This window comes from Marmota flaviventris, chromosome 2 (assembly GCF_047511675.1).
Source record: "Marmota flaviventris isolate mMarFla1 chromosome 2, mMarFla1.hap1, whole genome shotgun sequence".
NCBI lineage: Eukaryota > Metazoa > Chordata > Mammalia > Rodentia > Sciuridae > Marmota > Marmota flaviventris.
The window spans coordinates 161,888,058-161,913,463 of record NC_092499.1 but is presented as its reverse complement, the minus strand read 5'-3'; the positions used below and the strand labels follow the sequence as shown (position 1 = coordinate 161,913,463).

The 25,406-nt window shown below is 38.3% G+C and overlaps 1 pseudogene; it reads right to left on the bottom strand.

Annotated features, from left to right (window-relative positions):
• Window positions 1-7,639: 7,639 nt before the first annotated feature.
• On the bottom strand, window positions 7,640-25,093 carry LOC114107663 (zinc finger BED domain-containing protein 4-like; annotated as a pseudogene).
• Window positions 25,094-25,406: the final 313 nt, after the last annotated feature.

The following is a 25,406-nucleotide window of genomic DNA, read 5'->3' as shown; positions in this document are numbered from 1 at the left end:
CTCTTTATCCTGCCCATGTGTATACAAGTGCCTCTGGATTGTCATCCAAGAAGAAGGTCTGAGAAATTCTTGGAGAGAGGAACCTCAACTCAGCATAAGTGGGGTCCTTGAAAAACTTCATAAAAATTATTTTAAGGACACATCAGAGCACAGACAGACACATTCAAAGGAGAATGAGGGCCATCTCAACAGCAAGATGTAGCAACTCCTTGGTTGTGGGTATTATATTTATGGAGGACCAGTAGCTAGGGCCTGAAGTAGAGGTGGAGTTGGGGCAAAATGAATACAATCTGGAGCCAGTTTTCCCTGCACTTGCTCATTGCACTGACATCCTGTTACTTTCTTTAGGCAAGGACAGGAGCTAGGTTGCTTGTTCTGCATTCCAATGATTCACAGACATTTCCTGTATTCCAGTAGTTTATGGGCACTTTTCTTTTGAGACTCAGTATATTGTTCTTTTTCTGTGCCCCTGAATTTCTATCTCAGGGTGATACAATAAAAATGTGTGTGTGCACATGCTTACTCTGCCCTCAGTAATTAGCCTACTTTGGTCATTTCGCTGGTTATGGCTACAGTGTATTCTGCTTTTTATCTATTTTTTAATAGAAAAATATAAATAATAAAAACCTGAATTTTTTGTCCTTTTTTTTAACTCCCAAAAGAACAATGAGAACTTTTTTTTTTTTTTAAATCTTATAACCAGTGGCATACCCAGAGTATTTGGAGCTAAAGCAAAACTATTTTTTTAACATCTCTCATCTATACAACAACATTATTTTGAATAATAACCATGTAATAATCATTAAAATAATTCTTTTGATCTAGTCTTTATCATTTCTAGGTTTAGTCTTTGGTTTTAAAACAACTCATAATTAAAAGAAGAAAAATAACAATTTAAAAAACAGTCTTCAAATCCAGTAAAATATTTCATGTGTGGGCTAAAAATTCGTCCTTATCAAGAAAAAATGATTACACATGCAGTTCATGTGTTGTTTCTACTGTTTTAAATTTCAAATACAAGTGAATACTCCAGGGAGTCATGTAAGATAACAGAATTGAAATAATTCAAATGTTTCTTTGCCTTTACCATTGCTGTGCATCCTTGTTTATTTTGAGTCTTTTGTTTAGCTCAGGCCTGTGAAATGCTTCGGGAGTCAGACTTAAGATCTGAGCTCAACAGACAGCCAAAGGAAGCTGCAGACCTTGGAGATCTTTATGAACTCACCCTCGAAGCAGCTACAGGTAACAGAGTTCTTGTGTGATAGCAGTGGAAGGTATAACTGGAGATCTTTGAATTGGCTTTCATGTAGAACATAACGCTTATTAAATGATAAGTAACTAAAATGTACAATTTGAAGTTAGCCCGTTGTATTGCCAAAATCCAGCATTCCATAATTATAATAATTGTTTAGAATTTGGACCAACAAATGCTTGTTTCCGGGAGCACATGGTGGCACATGGTGATGAGTAAAAGCAAATGGACATTCAGCTTCAGTGTTGTTTTCAGATACAAATGCAGGTAATGCATTGCTCATTGCCGGCACCTGGAGCAGGTCATACCCCCCACTCTGCTCTTGGTCCCACACTGCTTAGGAGTCTGATGGGATATTTGTCTTTGATCAGGGAGCAAAAGAGGAGTTTAGGCTTCCTTCCCTTTCAGCAGCAGGATGGGAATTAAATCTGGGAGTTCTTTATATGCATGGATTCTTATTATCTGTGAACAAAGAACTTGGGCAGGCAAAAGACAACGAAGCCTGTTTGTCAAATTCTGACACTTGAAGAAGATATTTTAATTTGGTACAATGTGAACTCTTTGATTTCATTGAAATTTTTAGATTTTATCAAAATCTTTTGAAGAAATTGTGACATAAGTGAAAGGACACATGCAAAGTCCACACAAAGTTGAAGGACCACACCACACACCGGAATCCCACTTGAGAGATTTATTGTCAGAGTATGGAGCAAACTGACAAGGCTGCCCCTCTGAGGAGAGCAGCAGCCTGTCGGCACTCCCACGGCAGCTTTATAGCCCACAACAGGAGTTTCACAAGCTTAGGGGTTACGTTGTGGGCTGGGGTGGGGTCCACTCTTTAGCAGGCACATGTTCTCATAGGAGGCTGAGCAGCAGAGCCTCAGGATCTCTAGATAAAATGGCTCCTAAATTGAAACTTAGGAGTTCCCTAGATAAAAATCAGACCTAAAATGGCGGATCTGATGCCAATGTTGATCTGATGCCAATAGTAGTAAGCATTGGAGATGGGATACATTCCTGGAAGAAGGAATGGGTGGCAGGTGTGTGGGATGGTGCTGAAGTCTGTGATAAGAAAGAAACAAGTTTGGACTAATTATTAGCAAAGTAAAAAAGTTACCTCTGCATGTCTTTTTACATGTCAGTTTACATGTTCATAATTGCTGTGGAAATGTGATGATTTATCACTTTATGGGGCTTCCCACATCACATTCTCAAGGTCAGACAGTATCATCTCATATAATTTCTATGAGTCAAGTTCAAGTGATAGGTAATAGATGTGAGCAGTGGGAGCATGAGGTTAAGAAGTAATTCTATACACTGGGACCACTGTGCTGATCCCCATACACTTTCTTTAAAAACAACAACAATAAAACCAATTTACCTGCCCCCTCCTTCCTGGTTTAAGTTAATAGGATATGTTACATTCCTCAGAAAACAACCCATTATCTGCAGGAGAAATATAGGCCTGAAATGTGGTAAGAAGAAGACAAGTTACCCCGAAGAGGGTACTTTTTTTTGACCCTTATACAGAGCAGATCCAAGAACTCAGAGATGAGGGTAATTCCCCTTCACCATAAAATCTGTAAGAACAATTTCCAACTAGAACCAGTCAACATGAGCCAAAGTGACCCAATGTTGTCATGTGCAGAGGGAATCTGAAAATTTGATGTCATTCTGCTGTCAATCAAAAGTCAAGAGATGGAGGAGGGCAGAACTCTTTGGAAATTTATTTGGGACACCCAATAAAAAGGAAGGGCAGGAGTGTCATGCTGTTCTCCTCTCTGAGAGGACCTGTTCTGTCCTTTGAGAGTGTCCTCTTTTCCCCTTTTCCATCCTTTCTAATAAACTCATGTCTGCTACTCTGAGTGACATGTTCAGAATATTTCTGGCACAATTAAAGAACCGGTGAGAAAGAGGCCACCTCAGCTCTGTGGCAGGCCCTTGCCCTGTGACACCAGACTTTTCAGTTTAGTAATGTTTTAATGTAAAATTTTTATTGAGATACATGAAATTGCAACAGGTCACAGTGTTGGACTCACTTATTACCGATGCCTTTTTATTAATGAACACAGCTCTCAGACGGAGAGACAAAAGTTTAACAGCCACCCAAGAAAACACATGGCCCTTCCACTAGACCCTCTCTCCCCTGCAAGGGTTACCACTATCCTGACTTCTAATCCTACAGGTTAGTTTTGTCTGTTTTACTATTTTACCTAGATGGAATCATGAAGCATGTGTTTTTCTATGTATGGCTTTTTTGACTCAATGTTATATTTTATTGGTTGTTTAAACCATTGCTACACCTAGTAGGTTTGTTTTATTGCTAGACAGATGATCCTTGACTTAGGCTGGTTTGATTTAAAGAGTTTTTGACTTCAGTAGAAACTATACTTTCAGTTTTCATCTTTTCAATGAATTATATGAGTTGTGTAATGTGATTATAAAATACGTTTGTCATAAGTTGATTTTGCCCAACTTTAGGCTAATGTTAGTATCATGAGGATTTTTAAAAAGACTGGGCTACAATGTTTTTCAGTAGTTTTTGTGTATTAAATGGATTTTCAACATTATTTTAAATTGACAATGGGTTTACTGGGTGACTCTCTGGCTTTGGTTTTTATATTTTTTGGAAGATACAGGCATTTTTGTTGGGTGTACACTAAGTAGTGAATGCTCCTGCATCTTCTGTTGAAATGCATTGCCCTTTCTTTTCATCCCTAAAACCCTTTTTATCTCGAAGCTTCAATTAATTCTCTTCTGAGCCACTGTGAAACTTTCTGGTTCAAGTAGATTCCTTTTTCAGGTCATCTGTTCACACTCTCCTCACAGTTTCTGCCTTGAAACTGATATTATTTGGGTGCCCCTCTTCTACACCCAGTACTTCTTCTGTAGAAGCACCCCTTCTCCATAGAAAATCTTAATTAAGCTTCTCCAAGAGACCCTCACCATAACTGTTCTTAGACTATCAGCAAGAATTCCTGCAACAGAGTTTTCATGGAAAGGTGTGTTGCAGAAGCACGATGTGATACAAAAAAAAAAAAAAGACTAACCCTAGGCCTGCACAGAGGCGTTTGCATTTCAATAGACAATAGTCAGGCCCTGTGAAGCTAGCAGGTGGGAGGGAAGGGGAGAACTCTACCTATTCTGGGTGCTGATTCCTGCAGAGAAAGTTCTTGATTTTGTATCCAGGCCTGGGATCCACTGTTCTGGAAAAAGCTGAATTTGTGTGGATTTCTACAGATTGTGAGCCTCTGAGCCTCTCCCCCTTCATACTGGGTATAAAGGTCCGAAACTTTCTGAACTCAGGGTTAGGAGGGTTTGATGGACTATGGTGAAAGCCCCCCTTCTGAACCTGGCTGCCACCAGTAAACCTGCTTCCTTCTTATCCTCTATGTCCAGCTGCCTCTGTTGGACAACACTTCCAAATAGGGAGCAGGGTTCAAGTTTTCCAAAACCTGGTCTGACAGGTCCTCCTGGCTTCCACCAACCACCACAGTCTTTTGCCTGCTTTGTTTACCAGTCATTACCTTATTTATAGTTCCTAAGTTGCTCTTCTTCCACCAGCACAGTATTTTTTTTTTAGCCTAAAATACCGACTTTTCATTTTCTAGATCTTGAAGATTCTGATGAAAGAATCTAGCACAAAATAGATTATATTGTAGAATATAACAGAGGAGATATCTGTAATAGATACCTGATAGGCATTGCCAACTTTTGACTCATTCTTTATCTGTTTTTCTTTATTCTATTCCAGTTACAGATAACTTCCATTTTCTCTGAACTCCTTGGATCAGAGATCACCTTTATATCCTCTCAATCCAACTACTTTCCCCATCCAATTTGAGATCCAATTCTGACTCCCCTGAAAAGAATAGAGCTCCAGATCTGATCCTTTACCTTCTTGACACTTATCAATCTTATATCACCTTTAATGTCTCCAGCCTGGGCTGAGGTTCTCTTATCTGGTCCTTTTGCTTCCTTCCTGGTGTCCCTGTGGTCAGTTTGCTACATCATTCATTAACAAAATGAATCGGTTCATGTCCCTCCTCCATTCTTAAAACACTGAAGTGCTTTCTACTTACCTTGGACTAAAACTCAGCTTCATTATTGTCACCTGGAAAACTGTACTGTTTCTCTTCTTCCCTAATGTTCCTTCCCCTGAGATGTTTTCTAGGTCCACCACCCCTGTCAAGCCTCTTACTCTGCTTTGCTTTTTAGAGAGCTCTTGCTAGTGACTGAAACTGTAGTAGTTTTTTTTTTTTTTTTTTGTCTCCCTCACTAGCATGTAGCTCTAACACACAGGGCAGGACTTCGTCATAGTTACCACTGTAGCCCCAGTGCATAGAATAGTGCCTGGTCCATTGTAGGCACTGAATAAATATCAGTTGAGTGAATGGATGCGCGCATGAATGAAGACATACATACATACACAGTCCCCTGGTTCCTCCACTTGTGTCAAGACTCAGGATAAAGCTCTCATTCTCCCATAATCTTCCAGGATGCCCCTACATCTTTCTACAATGATTCACATTCACCTTTAATGGATGACTTATTTTATTCTGCCTTATAAAAATACTTGCTTGTCTGCCTCCCCTCTAGGTTGTATTCTTCTTGAGCAGGGCCTCTCCTTCTCAGCTGTCTGTGATCCTGAATAGGAATTGCAAATGGGTTTTCAAGCTGCCTGTCTTAATAAAGGGTTTAATTGATGTGAAAGGGGTTCTGCCATTTAAAGAAACTGTTTATGTGCTGTGAAAAGGATCTTACAAAAAAAAAATCAGCATTCTTAAGTGTGTTAGCGTTGCAAAAAGATGTTTTTTGGCCTTCAAGTCTCTTCTAATATTCACTTCAGACAAACTCTGCCTGAGGAAGTGCTGGGTGTCAGGCCCAGTGCTGACCTGTTTATTTCAGCTGAGTGGACATTGGGATATTAGCTTGAAAAATTTGATTAGAAAGACTTATGTTTGTTTAAATGTACAGTATCAGATAAACACTATTTTTTCTCTCTATTGGAAAGTCCAGAAAACCACAACTCCTATATATTTTTTTTTGAAAATTGAAAATAAAAAGTTTAATTTCAGAAACTAAATTCATCATTTATAAATACACTAAAGCATAGTCCACTCAAATTTAGATTAATATAGGTACAGTATTTCAACAAAATGATGACTTTCCTAAACGGTCATAGAGCAATTCCTCTCACCCAGGACACTTAATGATTTGAAATGAGAAAATGAACCTTTTTTTTTTTTAATGTTAAAGCGAAAACTTTGAAGACACATTGTTAAAAGAATATGACAATTAATATTTCATTCTGATGTCCTTGGGATTCTAAAATACTCCTGTGATGACTGAATCTTCTCTATTGTGAAAAAAAAAAAAAAAAAAAAAAGAAAAGAAAAAGAGGCTAGCTAGCCTCTCCACTGCAAGGTGCCAGACGGCCCCTCCTCAACACCACTGGTCAGCCAGCTGCCTCTAGGGGCCCCTGGGCTTGTGGTCTCAGCACCTTGGGTCAGTGCACATAGCAGAGCTCCACTGCTCAAGGATGCTTGGTCAGAGGTGCAAAGACCTGATGAACAGGCCCCCTGCTGCAAGTCCTGCTCTGCACTGGCTGAATCCTCAGTGTGGACACACACCTGGCTCTGATTTCAAGGAACTCAGGACACTGGCCATGTAACCCTGAATGCAAAGACATGAAATGGGAATGTTCCGTGACCACATAACTACAACTGCACACTCCATGACTGACTGAAGTATAGTTTTGTTTTCAAATGCTTTATCTCTGTCTTAAACAGCTTCCAGAACATTCTTTTCACTTGAATCTTATCTGATTCAAGATTTTTACACAATTAAATAAAAAGCCTACAGGATAAATTGTTTTCATCTTGTCTTCATTCTAGTAAACAAACTACTGACCCCTAACTTTTAAAAAACATTGTAGCTGGGCCGGGGATGTGGCTCAAGCAGTAGCGCGCTTGCCTGGCATGTGTGCGGCCCGGGTTGGATCCTCAGCACCACATACAAACAAAGATGTTGTGTCCGCCGAAAACTAATAAATAAATATTAAAAAAAAAGATTCTCTCTCTTAAAAACAAAAACAAAAACAAAAACAAAACAACAACAACAACAAAAAAAACATTGTAGCTATGAATTAAAACCTGATCATCCCACTTCCTAAGTGGACTGCTGCTTCTAGTGGACTTTCAAACACACTGTGACCTGGCCTGAGATGAGTAAAGCACATGTGACATTGCATTGCAAGCCTCCAGGTGGCCTCTGACACTGGCCTGGTGTCCCACATGGCCCCACTAGGCAGGCCACAGCCCTGAGATGACGGCCAGCCAGCACTACAAAGAGCACTATCTCTCATCTGGCAGCTCCATCGTGAGCTCAATACTGAACGTGTATCAAGGGAAGATTCACTTTCAAAAACATAAGTTTTTCAAGATGCTCCATCTTGAGCCAGAGCTGGCCGATTTTGCCATTCTCCATGGATGTTCTGAACAGCTTTTCTGAAGGAACGGTACTTGGGGGACTGCCCCAAAATCCCATGGCCAAAGTTGACAGCCTGGACCAGGATGATCTCTTCAATTTCCAGTAGGTGAGCGGGTCACAGCTGTGCTCCTCCAAGCACCATGTCTTCAGGCGGCTTCTCCCCTGGTCTCTTCTCTTCACCTTGGCCACCAGTGACCACAGGCTCTTGCCTCCACCAGAGTCTCTATAAGGGACCTGAGTCACAGCCATCGGAGGCAACTGTGTCCTCTGAGGTAGAATTCAGAATTTCTAGCTCCCTGATTAAATCCTGCCTGTACTGCTCAACCTTCTCCTCTGTGAACAGGGAGGCTTTGTAGCCAGGGTCCAGCTATGTGGCAAAGACGTACCTCAGGTTGTGGAAGGTGGTGAACAGGTGGCTCTTCATGGCTTCCTTCAGTGACTTCTGCATGGTGTCGATGCCCATCATCTCCCCAAAGAGCATCTGGACCTTTCTGCTGAGGATGTGGATCATGGGGATGACCTGGCACAGAGTAGACACGTGGGGATTCATCTCCCAGCTCGCAGTGTCAGAGGGTCTCAGTGTGTGACACATGGACTTCATGACCTCTCACTGGTCACGGTTCATCAGCTACCTGAAGTTGCACTCTATGGACATCTTGGTAATCCTGCTGCAGCTCTGCCAGTTTCCCCTTTACCTTGAGGGACTGAGGACCTGCTTGCACAGCTTCCAAGCGATGCTCAGTAGATTCTGCACCATCCTCTGGCTCTTGATGGCCTCGTTTGTGATCAGGTTCACTGTGTGGCTGAAGCACTGATGCTCAAGTGCTCTACCTCATTGAGAGTCTTGTAGATGCTTGGATTGTTGGTGACCGTGATGCCAACATGCAGGCCCATGGAGGTCACCCCGGCTTCCCACCAGCACTCCAGCTGCTTCTGGATGCTGTTGCTGACACCTCTGAAATGCTGACCTACCCCAAACTGCTGAATAGTGGTGGTCTTCACAAGTGTGGGTGAGCTAACAACATGGAAGTGACCCAGTGAGTGGGAAGGGTCAGGTACTTGTGAGTCTGGGTGCTCATCCATATTCCTGATGTGAAGTGGACCATGCTGCTCTTGACCTCTTCAGCTGTGACAGAATCATTTACTTCACATTGTAAATCATACCAGGGATAGCTGTCCTGAGAAGTAGGAAGGGGAGGGCAAAGAGTACTGAGGTTTCAAGTGTTCCAGCAGCCTGTTAAAGCCAACGTTGTCCACAAGGAATATGGCTGGAGGTCAGGTGAGATCATCTCCACTGGTGATATTTTTGGCAACTGGGTAAAAGTCATAAAACTTCTCAGTGGGGTCATGGAAGGAGGAAGTACCTGACAACTTAGTGTTCAGGGGCCCTGGATACCTGGAGAGCGGGAAGGGGGGATCTCAGATGGACATCTGCCTTGAGCACGTGGTGGACGAACCTCTGCAGGGGCCTCAGGAGGCAGCTAGTGCCCAGGTTGATTGGGCCTCAGTGCAGGCACACCACCTGGGTGGAGTCGGCAGAGCAAATGGAGAAGTGGTTCCACAGCATTGAGCTCTTCTTGCTAACAGGAAAGGTGGTCAGGTGGTCTTCTGACCACCACTGGCAAGCCAGGTACCTTGGGGGAGAAACTTTTCACAGAAGCCAAAGTGGCATACAGAGAGTTCACCAAACCCACACCCAGGAAGCCCTTCTGGGTCCTGACAACCTCAAGGTGGCATCTGAACAGATGCCACAGGTGCCTATGTCCTCCTTCTCCCAACTGATGATGCAGCCACAGTACCAACACACAGCCTTCAGACTGTCCCTGGGGGCCGGTAGGAAGTGGTGCCAGACCTCTGACTTCAGTCTTTTCAAGACCTTCTTATTCTACAGAAGACGGCACCAGACGCATACACCTTCCACAGCCCCTGTATTGATGAGTACTCTCTTCTCTTATTGACAGGCTTCTAACTATAACAAAATCATCTAAGATTCTTATCCATAAGAAGGGGAGTTAATTTCTAGATTGGATGTCTTTTGTTTGTCTGTTTCCTTGTTTAACAAATCCAAATGCCATTTAATCATCATAGGATTTCCAACATTGGAACTTCTTCTCAATTGTGGGATACAAATGCTCTCCTTTTGGAAGCATGCCAAAGAAACCACAATAGAAAATGCGTAGCATTGACCAAATACACCTGCCTTGCAGAATCTTACATCCAGCCTAAGATGAAATTATTGATGTAGCATTTAGAGCCACTATGTGTTTTGCTTGAAATATTTCTGTTTTTCTTGATTCTAAAATGAGATGTCTAAGATGACCTTAGTTCTCTCATCTGGATTTGGAGGGAAGACATGAGAAGAAAATATCATTTATGCATAGTATACACGTACACTTATTTACTTTTAAAAATAACTTTGATTTTTAAATAACCAATGGGAGAAGCAGAGGAAAAGCACTTGTTTTCTTTTTGAGATTTCCCAATAGAACATTCCATGAGAATTAAAGATACTTTGTACATAAGGAAGAAAAGATAACTAACTTTTCAAGCCACAATTTCAATTATTTTAGCAATCAACTAGAGTTTCTTTCTTCTTATCCTTCATTATTCTGCCACTTTGAAAATAGGGCAAATAATTAGGTCATCAGAATTAGAAAAAGAAGTCTCAGATAAAATCCATTACATTGCAGATTCCAACATTAGTGCAAATGTAAAAAGCAGCAGAGCAGATATTTTATATGAATTTCATGCTAATTTAGAGACAGTAGCCATATCTGTAAAATAATTTGAGATTGGATATTCCCAGAGCTTTAATCATTTCCTACTTCAATTCATATTAACATATCTCTAAAACCAAATCAATGCATTTATGCTAAAGTTAAGGAAGTGACATTAGCTTATTAAAGAATAATATTGTAATAATAAATATTTATTTGGGAAAATTTACTCTAAAGTTGAGATGTCTATGAGTAAGGGAATCTATGTATGACAGAGTAAGTTCCTATCTAGTGGCAAAAGGCAAAACTTTCCTTTGATGGCAGTCACAGTTTGTCCCAGTTCTGGTCTCACTTTTTGCTATTGACATAAACTTGGATGGATTACTTGGCTTTGCTTAGGGTTCCTGGTTTCAGGCAGCTAAGACTCTTGCTTACTCCGGCTTAGGTGGACTTAATTGGGAAGGCTGGGCATTGATAGGAAGGCTGCAAGTTAGGTAGAGAAAAACAGACAAGACCAGGAACTCTACCTGGCCAGAACCACAGCCTACATATTATTCCAAAAACTTCTGTTTGGGGCTCCTATCCTCATGTTTGGGGGTGTTGCTACAATTGCCTTAAGTACCATCATGGCCACACCTGCACATGGATTTCAGGAGAATGGCAGGGAGGCCTCTTAGTGTCGGAGAATCCCGGATATAATCCTTGGTCCTCTTCTCATCAACACCTATACTCAGTCTCCTTTGTAATCTCACTTGGTCTCATGGCTTTAAATATAATCTATTTGATGTTGATTTCCAAATTGTTTATTAATTTATTATTATTCTTTTTTAAAAAAAAGTTTTAATTGATTTTTTAAAAAATAAATGACAGCGGAATGCATTATAATTCTTATTACACATATAGAACACAATTTTTCATATCTCTGGTTGTATATAAAGTGTGTTCACAACAATTTGTGTCTTCATACATGTACTATGGATAATGATATCCATCACATTCTCTGCTTAAATCCCTTTCCTGAACCCCAAATTCACATCCACCCAACTACCTACTCTAACATCTCCCCTGGGATGTCCAAGAGAAAACTCATGATAACATGTTTTCATCAATTTTTTTTTGCCACTGTGACTAAAAGACCTGACAAGAAAAATTTTAGTGGAGGAAAATTTTATTTGGGGATTATGGTTTCAGAGGTCTCAGTCTGGCTGACTCTGTAGCTCTGGGCCCCTGGGTTGAGCAGAGAACATCATGATGGAAGGGTATGGCAGGGAAAAGAAACTCAGGACATGGCCACCAGGAAGCAGAGGGAGACTCTGCTCTCCAGAGACAAAATATATATTCCAAAGCTACATCCCCTAATGTCCCTCCTCCTCCCTAGGTCACATCCTACCTGCCTATTAGGACCACCTAATTAATCCTTATCAATCCTTATCAGTGCATTAGTGTATTCATTAGGTTAAGGCTAACATAATACAATCATTTCACCTCTAAACTTTCTTGTATTGTCTCACACATGAGCTTTTGGGGGACACCTCATATCTAACTATAATATGTCTAGAAATAAATTTCTTTTCTTCCCCTCATCCTCTGGCTTGCATCTGGTCATTCTCATTCCACTGAAGCAAAACCTATCCTTTTTCTTACTTAAATACGTTTCTTTTTCTTATATCTCACATCTAGTCTATTAGAAAATCCTCCTGGCTTCATCATGAATATAAATCTCTCATCTGGATTATTTAACCACCCTATCCATTGTTTCTGCTTTTAGCTTTGACTTTATACACCTCTTACATACTATATACCTAACATAGCAGCCAAAATGATCGTGTTAAAGCATAAGTTGGGTTTGTATATGAATCTTGTTTTCAATTAACTTGGATTAATATCTAGGAATTAGGTTCCTGAGTTGTATGATAAGCATATAATTAAGGCTATAATTAATTGCCAAACTGGATTCCAAAATGGCTGTGCCATTTTTGCATTCCTACCAGCAATGTCTGAGAGTTCTAGTAGCTCCAATTTCTCTCTAGCATTTGGTATTTTCAGATTTTATGGTTTTTTTAAAATTTTTTTATTCTAATAAATATATTGTGATATTGCATTGTTTTTTTTTTTTGCATTTTTCTAATGACTTGGAGCATCTTTCCATATGCTTTTTTTATCATTGTATATCTTCATTGTTCAAGTGTTTATTTAAATCTTTTGTCCTCTTAAAAACTGGGTTATCTTATTGTTATTGAGTTCTGAGAGTTCTTTATATGTTCTAAAAATGTTCTCTATCAGATATGTATGTTGCTTACACATATCTTCTCCTAATCTATGTCTTGTCTTTTCATTGTCTTAAAAATGTCTTTTACAAATAAGTTTTTAAATTTGATGGAAGTTTACTGTATCTATTTGCTCTTTTGTGGATCATGGTGTTTTGGATGCTGTATCTAGGAAATGTTTGACCAAATGAGATCATAAAGATTATTCTTAAATTTATAGTTTTTGTTTTCACAGTATATCTATGATCCATTTTGAATTATGTATTTTTTAGCTTTACTCATGTTTGCTGTAACTAGAAACAACTCAATGTCTCTCACCTGGGAAATGGAGCAACAAATTATGGTATATCCATACAATGGTTATAAAAGCAAAAGATAATTATTACTACCCATAATGGCATAAATGAACCTCCAATGTATTATGCAAAGTGGAAGAAGTCAGGCTTTCTAAACTACACATTATTTGATATATGATTTCATTTGTTTTATATTCTGGGAAAACTGAAAAAAGAACAATGAATTCCAGTGACTAGAAATGGGATAGAGGTGGATTTCAAAGAGAAATGGGAGAATTTGGGGGGATGATGGAATTAATTGTCCGTATCATGATTGTGGAGGTGATTGTATTTATCAAAACTCACAGAATTGTGCACAAAAAGAGTGATCTTTATTGCTATAGTTTGATTATAAAGTATCTCCCAAAGGCTCATGTATGAAATAATGCAAGATGGTACAATGATTAGATTATGAGAGTTAGGCCTTGTCACTGGATCAATCCACTTGCATGAATTAACTGGTTCGTAACTGTAGGTACATAGGGCATGACTGGAGGAAGTAGGTCACTGGAGGCATGTTTTGGGGTTTTATATTATGTTCCCAATGATCTAAGCTCTTTTTGCTTCCTGCTGTCATGTCCTGAGCTGCCTTTCTCCACCACACCCTTCTGCCACAACATTCTGTCTCAACTTGGCCCCAGCCAACCATGGAAGGTGTCTCTGAGACTATGAGCCAAAAATAAACTTTTCCTTCTCATCAGGTCTTTTGGTCATAGCAACACAAAGCTGACTAAAACATTATATCTTCAGGGGAAAATCACTGAGTTGTACATTTGTTACAGTTGATAAAGACTTACCACCCAAAGTCTAAAGTATATCCACACATCTGGTGGTGTACACTATAGGGTTTGAAAAAATGTGTAAGAAATGTAGGTTGATTAGCTGTAACAAATACTCTACTCTGGAGGGGGATGTTGAAAACAGGAGAGGCCACACAAGAGAGGAGGCAGAGGGTAAATGAGATAAATAACTGAGATATGTTCCTCTCAATTTTGCTGTGAACCTAAAATTACTGTAAAAAGTCTTTAAAATAGCAAATAAATCCTCATTTAGTAAAATAATAATGTAAATAATAAACCAGATCATTAATTCCTTGAATCGGAATTGTTTTGAGTGGAGTAAAAATTCAAATTCTTGCAATGACTATATTCCTACTAGTTTCATGTTCACTCATCGCTACTGCAGCAATTCTGGATCCCTTGCTGTTTCTTAAATATTCCTTCCTCAGAGTATACACTGACTGCTCTCTCTGTCTAGCTCCATGGCTCCCAGGGCATTCACTGGGTGTCCTGAGGCACTGAATCCAATTCACAGTGGTGCTGAGGGATATTTTAGAATTCAAGGGAGATACAGTGACATCTTCAGAACACATCATCAACTATGTAAAGGGAGTTACTAATTTCAACATTCGATTGAGCGACATTACTTTTGGTGATAGAATATTGAATATATATATGGTTCAGTCTTGGAAGTTAACCAGCAAGCACAGTGTGAAAATCAATATAACACAGGAAATGAGAGTGGAGATGCCCAATCTGAATCAAGGCTGTGGCACGTCCAAGAGGGCTCACATCCTGTTAGAAAGTAATGGTGGTCATTTAAAAATAAAATTTAAAAATTATTGTTATTTTTATCTGTTTATGAAATCTAAGTAAACAAGCCAAGCTCCTTCCAGAGGAAGGATCCCACTGTCACAACCTCCTCAGTCTTTCATGATGGCTGGTGGGGTCAACCCTCCATTGGAATTGATTCAACAGATGCTTTCCTAAGTACAGAGACAGGGTAGAGGGGGAATAGATAGACAAAAGGACAAATGTTCAGATTATGACGTGAGCTATTTGAGTTTCCACTTACTTAAAGTAGAATAACCAATATCCCTTATCCTTCAAGGGCATTTTAAAAATGAAACCATCTGATGTCTAGAAAGCAGTTAGAAAATGCTAGGTCCTCCAAGTACATGGGTAATCTGAATGTTACTTTGTCTTTAGGATCCATTTAGACCATCTGAAATGTGTAGGAGCTGTAGGTTCATGGGTTTATCAAGAGAAATTTGGAAAACTCATATCTCATACCAGACTCAGCCACCTTCAGAAGCTTAATTTTCACTAGGTCTCTCCGCAAATGGCAGTTGAATTTAATCAGCTAATGAATATCTCTATTCAATGAAAATGGAGTAAGATAATCTCTTTCACTGGACATTTTATCATCCAAAATGGATGATAATTTATATAAAAAGTATAATCTAATTGAATACTTGGGCATGTGTATAGAAGAAAGAGACATGAGCTTGGAAGATTAGAAAAAGGCTTTAGTGACAAGCTCAATCTTGTCACTGAAATGCTTCCTGCATCCAATTATGTAGGGATTTGGGCATGTATACTACTAAAGTGGAAGGGATCTTATTAAGTTATGAAATTTATGGCTGTATACAGTTCTCTTGTTTTACTCCATTGAAAGAAGAGAATGATAATGTCAGCCAATTACTTGTTTCTCTTCTGTATACATTCTGGTTGATCCTGGTATGACTTTTTTATTATTTTAAATGATCATATTACTTTCCTGTTGCACAAAATTCTGTAGTACAATGCTTGATTTACTGATACACCTTTAGGACTCTCTTTAGGACTCTTATTTGTCTCAACTCTTCTCTCTGTTTCTCCAGAAGGGTTTGTTTGTTTGTCTATTCATTTATAGTTAGTAAACGATTTTATTTGGTAAGGGCATACAGAAATGTTTCCATTACTTTTAGGGAAAGGGGATAATTCCTTAATATTTTTTTTCATCAGAAGTTCAAAATAACTCGCTAATATTCTTGCCGGAGTAATTTGCAAATATTCTAATGCTAAAGAAAAAATTTTCAAAAGGGTTTCTTTGGGAATATTTAAAATTGTGACATAATTTTCTCTTTCACTACCTAATATTCTACTTACCTTCCATCCTTATTTTTACTCCATATTGCCCGAGGCAAGAATACTCATGTACATGTCATGGAACCTGCTAAAATACACGGCAACTGTTTGTCCATATTTGATGTTCACGGAGAATTTGTTGGTCATAGAGGAAGCATTTATTAAAGCCCCTCTTGTGTTTGCTGATTTCTTCTCCTTTGTGCTATTTCCAGAATTCAAGCCTCTCCTTAGTTTGCTTTCGCTCCCTAATCCAGAGCTTTGCTAACAAGATTCCCAGCTGCTTTAAAAAATGCTTTGAGTAAATGCCAGAAGGTATAAGTGGCATTTACTCAGAAAATATTTTTAGAGCAGCTGATGGTGTTTACAGTTTGAGTGATAATTGAAGGCATCTTTTCAATTCAGAAGCAAGTAAACAAAAGGGTCTTCTCAGCTTGAAATGTGTTGTCTCTTTAAAACATTTGTCTAGCCTGGAGAACAGCAGTATTAACTCCTGTCTCATCTTCTACCTTTCACTTGACACCAGCAACCACATTCCTACTTAGAAGAAAACCACAGAGTCCCACAGTGTGAATTTAATATTTTGTGTTTTAATGTTTTAACTAAAAATATTCTGAGTAGATAATATGTGCATGGAAGAAATATAAAAAGTGAACAATTCATACAGGGGACAGTAAAACTATTTTCTACTATGTCTTCCATCAATCTTCTTTCCCTGCGACCACCATCTATTAGTTGTTTCTTGTGTATTCTTTCAGCTAAATTTTAAATATGTGTATGTATGTCTCCATATTTGAACCAAATGAAATACATCATCATGCTTTGTGTTTTGGTCCTATTACATCACGATATGCAGATCTGGATGATCTTGGTAATGCTGGTGTAGTCCGCCATCATGCTGATAAAGGTTCACTTACTGAGTTTGCCCCCACTGCTAAATTTTTGTGCTGTTTATTATTCCAAGCAAGGCTGCAATTCATATCCTTGCACACATGTCATTTTTCATGTCAGCAACATATTAAAATGAATTTTTAGCACCGATTTTCTGAGTCAGTGGGCATTTGCATTTTTAATTTTAGCAAAGAGAGAGACAACATGCCTGTGAGAGATACTGTATTCAGATCCATCAAAGGACTACTTCTCTGTAATTCCCCCAGATCAGATCTGTTGATTTTACCAATCTGATAATTAAAAAAAAAAAAAACCCACATAATTAACACATAATTTCATTACAGATTCATTTGAATTTCTGTTATTGTAAATGAGGTTGGACATTATTTTATATGATTAAGGTATCCTAATCCCATTTTTTTTCTATGGGTTGTGGTTCCCTCATTAACTTCCTTTGTGGGATCTCTTTGTATCTGAAGGAAATTACCTCTACTAACTTACGTATTAAGGAAATTGCTGCTGATTTTCCAGAGACCGTCATTTGCGTTTTGGCTTTTTAAAAGAATGTGATTTTGTGAGGCCAGAATGATAATTTGTATGTAATCTCACCTCCCCATCTCCTCCCCATTCCTTCTTTTATTTCTTTGTGCTTAAAAAGACTTTCTCCACTTCAAGATGATGAAAAACAAAAAACAAACAACAACAACAACAAAAAATCTCACGTGTTTGTTTAGTGCTGTGGGGACTTTGTACACTTGTATTTTTATCTCTCCAAAATTTATTTAGCACAGGCTGAGACACAGATGCGAATATTTTTTTAAAACATTTATTTTTTAGTTGTAGGTGGACATAATATCTTTATTTCATTTTTTTTTAATGTGGTGGTTTGAACCCATTGCCTCACGTGTGCTAAGTGAGCACTCTACCACTGAGCCACAACCTCAGCCCCACAAATATGTATCTTTTTAAAATATATATAGTTGTTGGTGGACCTTTATTTAATTTTTTAAATTTTTTTTTGTTTTATTTTTATGTGGTGCTGAAAAATGAACCTAGTGTCTCACACATGCCAGGCAAGTGCTCCACCACTGAGCCGCAACCCCAACCCCACAAATATGTATTTTTACTTTCAAGCTGCTTAGTTGTTTCTGTGCCACTCAGTGGATAATTTGTCTTTCCCATTGATATGCAGAAACATCTTTATCATGTACCAGCTCTCAGTAAAATTTGAATTTGCTTTGTAATTTTTTTTCCTCTTTGTGTCTTGTTTTTGAGGATTGTATTAGACCTTCAAAATATGTTTTAATATTTGGTTGTAATAGTTCTTCTTCATTCACATTCTGGTTGTTTTTTATTTACTTTTTCATATAAACTGTAGATTAAGTTTTAAATAATTCAGAATTCATTCTTTAAAAAAATCTTTTTGGTATATATATATATATATATATATATATATATATATAAATTGTTTTATTTTATTAGTTTTTCTATTAGTTTTTTATTAGTTTTTCTCTCTCCTTTTCTTTTTATTGGTCCTATTCAGTTATAAGACATTAGGATTCATTTTGACATTATTATAAGAGCATGGAATATAATCTGCCCTAATTCAGTCCCTAGTACTTCTTCTCCTTCTTTCCTCCCCCTCCTCCCTCCCTCATTTTTTCCTTCTACTAGTTACCTAGTTTTTTGTTGTTGTTGTTCATGTCTTATGGATACATATTTTTTAAAAATATTTTTTAGTTGTAGATGGACACTATATCTTTTATTTATTTATTTTTAATGTGGTGCTGAGGATCAAACCCAGTGCTCAACCACTGAGCTACAACCCCAGACCATGGATACATATTTTTAATGAGTTAAAATACATTACTCATCCTTTCTATTCCCAAATGGTGCATGAATTTTGCATATTCTTATGTAGCATTTTTTAAATTTGTTATTCTTAGATATACATGACAGTAAGATGCATTTTGACATGTTATACCTACATGGAGTGCAACCCATTCAATTGTGATCCTGGAGTTACACTCGTCATGTATTCATATATGAGCATTGGAAAGTTATGTCAGACTCATTCTAGGATCTTCCTTATTCCCACCCCACCTACTTCCCTTCATTCCCCTTGTGTAATCCAATGAACTTCTATACTCCTCCTCTCTACCCTCCTCCTTTATTATGGTTTAGCATTCACATATCAGAGAGAACAGTGAGCCTTTTGTTTTTGGGAACTGGCTTATTTACATAATATGATATTTCCCAGTTCCATCCACTTACCTGCAAATGCCATAATTTCATTCTTCTTTATGGGTGAGTAATATTCCACTGTGTGTATTTATACCACATTTTCTTTATCCATTCATCTGTTGAAGGGTACCTAGGTTGGTTCCATAGCTTAGCTAATGTTAATTAAGCTGCTATAAAACATTGATATAGCTGTGTCACTGCAGTATGCTGATTCTGAGTCCTTTGGGTATAAGCCAAGGAGTGGGATAACTGGGACAAATGGTGGTTCCATTCTAGGTTTTCAATGAAACCTCCATACTTTTTTTCCAGAGTGGTTGCACCAATTTGCAGTCCCACTGGCAATGTGTGAGTGAACATTTCCTCATATATTCCCCAACATTTATTTGTTACTTGTATTCTTGATAATTGTCATTCTGACAAGAGTGAGATGGAATCTCAGTGTAGCTTTGATTAGCATTTCTCTAATTGCTAGAGATGTTGAGCATTTATTCATATATTTTTTGACCATTTGTATTTTTTCTTCTGTGAAGCATCTGTTCAGTTTCTTTGCCCATTTATTGATTATTTGTTTTTGGTGTTAAGTTTTTTGAGTTCTTTGTATATCCTGGAGATTAATGCTCTATCAGAGGTGCGTGCAGATGGCAAAGATTTTCTCCCATTCTGTAGGATCTCTGTGCACGTTCTTGATTGTTTCCTTTGCTGTAAAGAAGATCTTGTTTTGATACCATCCTATTTATTGATTCTTGATTTTACTTCTTTTGCTTTAGGAGTCTTATTGAGGAATTCCATTCCTGAGCCAACATGATGAAGAGTTGGGCCTATTTTTTCTTCTAGTAGGTGCAGAATCACTGGTCTAATGCCTAGGTCCTTGACCCACTTTGAGTTTTGTGCAGCGTGAGATACAGAGGTTCAATTTCAATCTACTATATATGGATTTCCAGTATTTCCAGCACCATTTATTGAGGAGGCTATCTTTTGTCCAATGTATGTCTGTGGCACTTTTGTCTAGTATGAGATCGATGTATTTATGTGAGTATGTCTCTGTGTCTTCTATACTGTTGCATTGGTCTTCAATTCTGTTTTTGTGCCAATACCATGCTGTTTTTGTTTGTATAGCTCTGAAGTATAATTTAAGGTCTGGTATTGTGATGCCTCCTGCTTCACTTTTCTTGCTAAAGTATTGTTTTGGCTATTCTGGGTCTCTTAGTTTTCCAAATGAATTTTATGACTGCTTTTTTATTTTTATGAAGAACACCATTGGAATTATAATGGAAATTGCATTAAATCTGTATAGATCTTTTGGTAGTATGGCCATTTTGACAATATTAATTCTCCTATCCAAGAACATGAGCGATCTTTCCATTTTCTGATGCCTTTTTCAATTTCTTTCTTTAGTAACCTGCCATCTTGCCCCTCCTCAGGTAGTATTTTAATGTCTTCTTCATGTAAATTTACATGCTAAATTTTTTCTATAACCTGTATATTACTTCTATACTCTCCATATACTAATATTTTAGTTGGGATTATTTCTTCCTCCTATTTTCTATTTGGTGTAGTTTACAGGGGCAGAGTGTTGACTTTTTTTTATGTTGGTACAAGAGATTGAACCCTGGGGGTGCTTGACCTCTGAGCCTTATCTTCAGCCCTTTTTTATTTTGAGACAGGGTCTTGCTAACTTGCTCAGGGGCTTGCTAATTTGCTAAGGCTGGCTTTGATCTTGCAATCCTTCTGCCTCAGTCTCCTGAGCTGCTGGGATTATAGGCATACACCACTGTGCCTGGCTAATTTTTGTATATTAAAATGCCCAGGCAGTTTATTAAATTCTGGTTCTGGTTATTATTATTTTCCAGTATATTCTCCTGAGTTTTCCAGGTATTATAGAACATCTTTTATTCAATTCATATAGTTTCACTACTTCCACTTCAATTTTAAAATATCTCTAATTCCTTTCTCTTGCTTAAATATAATGACTAGGATGTATGGAACAGCGTTAAAGAATAGCAGTAGTTGTGTACATACCTGCCTTGTCCCAATTTCATTTTTCCTCCAATTAACAGGAACTGTCTATGTTTTATGAGCTAGATAATACTATTAAGGATATAGTCTTTCTATTTAGGAGGCAGTTTCCTTGCTTGTTAGTAAAAATAGATGATGAACTTTATTAAATGCTTTACAGTATCAGAGATAGTCTTGATTTTCTTTTGACCTATTGCTATCTTGAGATGTAACAACAAATCTCATAATATTGAAACAATCCTGAGTTACTAGAGAAAATAGCACTTATCCAGGTGATATTGCTCTTTAAATATGCTCCTACCTTTTTTATTAGGATTTATGCATTGAGTTTTGGCACCACTGTTATTTGTAAATAGAATTTAGACTTTCCCCTTCTTTTTCAATGCTTTGAAACCATTTTAATTTTCATTGAAATATATATTCTTAAGTGGTTTTGTAGACTTCTTCTGTGAAAATACCAGAGCCTTGAACTTTCTGGGATGAGCAAAATTCTTATATGTCTTTCTCAATTGTTTCTATGGCATTTAGTCTATATTTTCCTACTTTTTTTGGGGGGGGTCACTTGATTATTTTTATTTTCTAGAACATTCCTAATTTTAAATGTTAGACTTAAGCAAAACAATCTATGTCTTCAAATTCTAGTTTTATAATTTATTTGCTCTTATTTTTTGTTCTATTTGTACATTCTTATTTTATTTTTCTGCATGCCATTAGCTAACTACTTATCTAATTTAGTTTCTCTAAAACATAAAGAAAAAAAAATCAGTTGTAGTTTTTAGGATTTTTGGGTTTTTTTACATTTTCTTGCAGCAGTGCTGGGTATGGAATCCAGGGCCTTGCACATGCTAAACAAATGCTCTCTCACTGAACTATATCTCCAGCCCTGAAAGTCAGTTTTTTAAAATTAAGTTTTACATTTTAATTTATTTATTTTATAATTCCTTATTTATTTTATCAAACTTTTTCATTCTGATTTCCATAGTTCTATCTTGTTTTCCTACTAACTTCTTATTAGAATTCCTAATTAAATATATGTTTGTATGTATATATTTATATATACATTTGTTTAGGTATTTGACTATAAATTTTACCCTTAGCACTGCTTTAGCTGTATCTTGTAAGTTCTTATTTATTTATATCTTTATAATTCACATTTATTTATATAATATACCTAAATCATTTTACTACACTTTTCTAGATATTTGATAATGATAATTTTGATTTTCCTATTTGACACAACAATAGTTTGAGGAAGTATTTTTTACTGAACTGGTTACTATGGCCAGAGAAATCCCCTGGTTGCCCAGACCTGACTTCAGTGTCCTCCTCTGGAGCCAGTTTCACTGAATGGATTCTATTCAGTTGAAAACTCATGAGCAAAGAGCAGGGGAAGAAGTGGCTTCCAGAGGAAATGGGATGCAGTGCCCAGAAGTAGTTCGTAAATGGATTTGGAGCAGAACCAGGAACAAAGATAAAGCCAATGAAACAGAACTACACTCAGAACTTTGCCAGGCACCTTGAAGAGACCAGAGCCTTGAACTCATGTTATACAATTCCTACCTCAAAACACTCATTGAAAGTTTGAAGGACCAAAGTAGCAAGCGGTACAATTGCCCTTTCCGCATCTTCCCCATCCACCTGAATTTTTTGCATCTGTAGCCAGCAGCGCCCAGCAAGCTGAAATCGTTTGTTCTCAAGTGTTTCCATTTCTTTTTTCTGCTTCAGGGTTTTCTTTAGCACAGTGGCACAGGGAAGCCCTGAAAGGCAAGGGAATGAATTCCTTTAGGAATACATTTCAGACAAAGGATAAATGACATTGGTGGAAAACACCCCCTCCTTCCCCTCCTCCATGGAGTTGATGCTGAGGTGTGTTCTACACACTAACTCAGAACGTCCTCAGCAGTTTGGAGTCTCAGTTTCTCATAAAAGTAACTCATCTATCTGTTAATGCACTTGGGTTTTTCTCCCTTTTCTGTTTCATTCTTCCCTCATGATTTTGAATCCCCACCCCCTCCCAACACCATATAAACTAACCATGACAAATTCCTTGGTACATGATGCTGGAGAAAATCAAGATAAGACACAGGTATCTTATGAGGAATCACTGGAGAGTGATGTCATGTAGTATTTGTCATAGATGGTGGAAATGAATTCTGGCTGAAAGGAGACAGCGGTGCTTAGAATGACTAGAAATACGGGTGCTCCTTGTCTTATGATGCGGTTACCTCCTGAAAACTCCTGTAAGTTGAAAGTGTCATAAGTTGGAAATGCATTACCTCCACCTGACTTCCTGAACATGAGAGCTCAATAATACAGAACACTGTAGAGTGCCTTTTTTGTTTCTTTTTATTTTTCTCCCCTCATCATCACAGGGCTGACTGGGAGAGCTAGGGCTCACCGCTAAAGTCCAGCATCACAAGAGAGTTTCATAATACATATTTCCAATCTGGGAAGAGATCAAAATCCAAAATTCAAGTACAGGTTCTACTGAATATATATCATTTCCATACCATTGTGAAGTGGAGAAATCATTAACTTGAACCATTATGAACTGGGGACTGTCAATACCAGAAGGAGGAAAGAAAAATGGAGAAGTGTATGGTGTGTTGCTGTAGCATTATCTTAGTAGCTGACTACCAAGGTTCTGGAAAGTAGTGGAAAAGCATAAGCTAGGTGAGATAGCAGGAGTGTGTTACGCCAAGAGTCGGTCAATCTATTCACAGAGGAACACATATTTGTTGAGGACCTATTAAATGCCAGACTTTGTTCTAAGTGCTAGGCTGCAGTGGGGAAAATCAAAATCTCTCCCTGTATAAGTCTGTATTCAAATGTGGGCAGGATGTAGATAATGAAGAGGGGTACAGTTAAAACACCAAACTTTGGTGGTTTGAGATGGTAATAAATATGAAGAAATGAACTTCTGTCACAGGCACTATGGCAGAGATAACTAGAGTACTGAATGGATTTTAAGGGAGTCAAGGGAGGCTTTTCTGAGGAGGTGACTTTTGAGCCTTGATAATTGAAGAGTGAGGTGGAACCAGCCATGGTAAGATCTGCGGCATGGGGAGAATTTAGCTCAGTGAAAAAGCAAGTTCTTCAGGGCATGATGCATAAGAGAATTTCATGTTTTAAAAATGCAACAGTAAATTGCTTTTACTGTAAATGCCACCAAGAGCCATTGCAGAATTTTGAGCAGCTTATTAATATAACCTGGCTTGCTTTTGAAAAGATTTCTCTATGGCAAAAACAGAAATTAGAGGGATGTGAATGGAGACAGACTGATTATTAAAAGGTCCTACAGGAAATCATTTCACCGTGCTTATGGGAAGGGTAGTTGTGCTGGATGGAGTGTCTCCATGATCCTCCTTCATGGCTGGAACACTCATTGCTCCAGCTGCTGACATTGTTGCCTGTCGATGGTTCACACTCCAGTCATTCCCCAGTCATGGCCCTTGGATAAAGGGAGCTGCCTTGGCCAACATTATTCTCTCTTCTTAGAAGTAGCTAGAATTGAGATTCAAAATTGTGCATTAGAGGAAGACCACATTTTCAGTTGCTCTGTGGTCAGGGTTCAAGTACTAGGAGTACTGCATCTCAGCATGGTGGGTGAAAGAAGAATTTCACTAAAATTCAATATTGAATGGTCAGAGTGTCTTAGAGACGCAAAAATCCACGTGTGTTCAACAAACAACAAGAAAGGGTGCACTGGGGCCAAACTGGTTGTGGCAGTGGAGTGGCAGTGGTGGGATAGCACACAGAAACACAATGGACTGATTTGGCATGAAAAGAACCTGTAGATCAGAAAAGCATCATGAACTTTGTTGACCCACATGCTTCACAGTGAATTGGTGTTTGGAAAGTGCTCTGTATTTCTCAACTGACAAATGGAGAACTGAGGCGGGATCCAACCTGAGCAGGCTACATGGCAGCTGGCTGCATCCAGGACCCAAAAGATCACAGCAAACATTGCCATATTGCCCCAGCAAATGCCTGGTGTGTGTCCTAGGGTGTACCTAGTGAAATGTGGGTGAAACAGGCATGAAGAAGATTGGCCAAGTTATTTTCTCTTCTGAAAAGTAACTTGTAATGAAATTCAAGGGGATTCAAGTCAGAAAAATAAAAGGGAGCCCAACTCACTTTCCCTTTGAGTCTAACAGTTCTTATGACCAGCTGAAGAGGGTCAGGAGTCTGAACAGGAGGGTATGGATACACTCAGACACTAAGCCTGGGAGGGCTGTATCTCTGGGCAGGAATGTGTGTACAGGATTGGCTCTCCTGTCCCCGTG